Genomic DNA, 3,984 nt, shown 5'->3' on the forward strand with positions numbered 1-3,984 from the left:
TCCAGAACTGAGATAATATTTGTTCCGACCAGCAAAATCTCAACAAACTATGGAGCTACAGTGTCTTATATGCATATGTAACTAAGATCGAGCCTCAAGATATTGAAGCATTTGAGGATGGAGCTTGAAGGTTAGATGTGTAACAAGAACTCAATGAGCTTAAAAGGAAGAAGGTGTTTGTTACATCCTGAACCTATTCTAGAACACCTAAAAAGGGTCGGAGATTAAAAAGGGTGTTCTGGAAAAAGCTTGTTGAGTAAGGCACGTGATTGGAACAAGGCCATGTTGGTTCTTATAGGAAACAACCAATACAAAGGTATGTATTGTTTTTCAGGAACTTGTTGCTCGTATAGCTAGACTTGAAGGTAATCGAATATTATTTTATCTTGCTGTTTATATGGGATTAGAGTTGTACCACATGGATGTCTTTTGTATAACTTTCTGTTATAGATGTCTATGTGGAACATACTCTAGGATAGATTGTTATCCAAGTTCCTTCTTGAAAATTGAGCTTTAAAATTGTCAATTTTTGTTTTCAAGATGGATTAAGGTATTAGTTGTACTTACTTACATTGATTATATTTTTGGTACAACTAACGAGCCATTGTGCATCGGTTTTTGATGATTCTATGATGAGAAAATATATTTGTAAGCATTAACCATTGACAATGGAACTTGAGTTAGAAGTGGAAGTTCATATTAGATTTGAGATCATCAAGGAACAAAACAACCACTTCAAGAACTCCAAGGTAAGCCATCATATCAACCAATAGTTTTAAAAGTTATATTTTTACTGGTTTAAGACTACATAAGATATAAGTTCCTGTTCACATGACGGTATTAGATGAATTGAATTGATATATTTTTGGTATGAATGCAATATGTGAATTTATGAATTGATTAACTTATGGTTATGTCTTAACTTGTCATATTCTTGTATATTTCTTAATGGAACAAGACTTGATGAAACATAACATGAGTATAAAGTATTTTTCCCTTAAGTTATGTCAAGTTGGGGTTCTTATGCATGTTAAACTTGAAGTAAGAAATGTACGCTTATTGTTTATGTGTCACACTTAGTTCTTGTGTTGTAAAAGACATACTCACTTGCCTAAGAGTATTAGAGGTCTCATAATATAACTATGGGTGCTGTCAAACACGAAGTTCCTAAGTTTCCAAAGGAACAATGGAAGAAACTTTGATGGAACAAGACAGGTAAGTTCCCAGACCGTTTGTATCTCACCCGTTTAAATTTCAGAGGGAACTAACCTATCTATTAGCCAACTTTCAAGCATCCACACCATATTTCTTCGAATGCAACATTATTCAACAACTTTTAGTTGTGTGTCCGTGTTGCGCTATACTTATTTCATATTTTCATATATTCGGAATTCTATTGACCCTATTTCCTTATCTTTTCATATAGCCATAATACTTCTTATTCTTAATTCCCATGTGCTCTAAGTTTGTTCATCATCTTTTTATGGTTCAATGAAACGTGAAGAAAGTGATTACATGTTGAGGGGGAAGTTGAAGAAAAAGAAAAGAAGTAAGCACTTGAAAAGGAAGAAGAATGGTAAGGAACTCAGGGGGAATAAGGTAGGAACCAAGAAATCAAATTGGTTCATATTTGGTTGTGGAAATCAAGTGTATGAGTAAGTATTTTCTTCATTGATTTAAAATTTGTTATTCTAGGAAAGCATGCGAAATCTTTGTAATGACACCCTATGTTAAAAAATAATAATAATAATAATAATAATAATAATAATAATAATAATAATAATAATAATAATAATAATAATAATAAGGGTGATCCAATATTTAATTTCCTAGATATCTAAATATGAAGAATATTGACTATGTTGATGTCGTGTACTCGTATACTTGGTAAGCTAGCTAGTGAAGGAGCAACATTAAACGTTGAAGGAACTTGACTATGAAGCTGAAATCTGTTTAAGTTCCAGTAAGCAGAATGTTTCTCAAAGAAGTTGGTAGTTGAAGTAAGGGAACTTGGTTATCAATTAGCAAGATGAATATGTGTTGTGTTTAGTAGGAGGTTCAAGAGTATGAAATGAAGAACAAATGTGGTGAACCTTATCATCTCAAAGGGTCTAAACAAAGAGCACAAATTCCACTTCATGTTCCCTCTACTTATTTTGTTCCATATGCTTCTTTATATATCCTTTGAGCTTGCGCTTTCATTTGCCTATTCATACAATCCATTTCTAACTTTTTAGCTTTGATCTTTACTTGATTTTTAACTTCTTATTTGTCAAGTTCAATTAAGGGTTTTGAAGTTGGGCCTTTGGATTGTGAGTTGGAAATTAGTGTGGAAAGAGTATCCAGTTTGAAAAGTGAGTACCTTGAGGCTTTTAAGAATAACAAGTGTTTAACCATTATATATTTACTTATTATATGGTGGTAGGTGTGACATATGACTTTATGTGTGTGTAATTTACGGAAAACAAACTTGTGGAACAATACCCTTTTTGATAAAGACAAAAGGGGGAAGAATATGTATGATGCTTATGGTATGTAGTAGTTAAGTCTAAAGTTCTTACAACATGATCTTTGAAAGTATATATATATTGATAAGGATGTGTATTGCTAAGTTTCTAACTATGTGAAGTTCCTGTGTATGTTCCCAACTTGTTCTAAACGTTATTTCCTTGAAGAACTAAGGGGGAATAAATGTACAACGATTTATCCTTTAATGTGTGATAAGCATCATTAGTTTGTCATCATCAAAAAGGGGGAAATTGTTGAGTAATTAGGTTTTGATGATTGTAAACTAATGATGATTATCTATCTAATGTGTTTGTTATGTTGTGCATAGAAAGAACAAGTTATACTTGGAATAGGATACAAGGAACCTGAGCAGTCACATATATATATATATATATATATATAAGGAACCTGAGCAATATATGACAAGCAATAGAGAAACAAGAACAATGATGAGTGTTATGGTTGATAAACATGATGATGGCTAAAGAACCATGAAGGTAACTATGTAAATAGGTGTTTGCATATGTTAGCTTCATAAGGTAAGTACACTATGCATACATGAGTTGTATATGTGTAGGAGTATTTACATAAGCTTTAAGTTTAATTAGTTCTCTCACTTGAAGTTTGTTTATGACAAACAAACTTCAATCTAATGTTTCTCTTAAGTGTTTATGTGAAGACAGGAACTGACTTAGGTGAAGTCAATGGGTTGGAACATAGAAGACTTCAAGAGGAACAAGAGAGAATGAATGAACCTAAAGCAGGTTCTCCCATGAGAACCAAACCACGAAGGAACCTGAAGGTATTCTCTAACAAGATCCAGAAGGAACTTTCGGCAGGCTTTCCCACGAAAGCCGGAGCATGTTCCCTAACAGGTAAATGAAGAGTTCCATGTTCCCTAACAGGTACATGAAGAGTTCCCTAACAGGAACTTAGTTCTCTAACAAGAACTATCTAAGTTCCCTAACAGGAACTTGCCCCGAGATCTAGAATACATCAATACTACAAGATTCCATAACAAGAGTTTCAAAGAAACAACATGAAGACGGAGAAATCGAAGTATATCGCTCTAGGATTCATGTAAGTATGTTGGACATAAAAGTCAGTCTGGAACAAGTCTAAAGAACCAAGGTGAACTCATGATAGTCAATGAAATTGGAGTTACTGACTTGTCAGGAACTCAGAGACTGTCATAGTTCCGAAACCTAATCGGAACTTAGGTCTGCACGTCGTTAAAGGTCGCAGGTCGAATTTAATGATATAAATATTTACCTAATACGTGCATATCTTTTAGGGATTTGGTTTTACAGAATAAAAATATTTATTTTCTAATAAATCCCTTTTGGAAAAAGATAAGTTATTTTTGGAAAATATTTTCAGTAAAATAAGTTTTAAATAAAATCTAATTTTATGGCAAGTACATCTTTTGTTAAAAGATATGGTAATTATATCTTTTATAAAAAGATATGGCAAGTA

The sequence above is a fragment of the Chenopodium album genome, chromosome 9 (assembly GCF_948465745.1).
Source record: "Chenopodium album chromosome 9, dcCheAlbu1.1, whole genome shotgun sequence".
NCBI lineage: Eukaryota > Viridiplantae > Streptophyta > Magnoliopsida > Caryophyllales > Amaranthaceae > Chenopodium > Chenopodium album.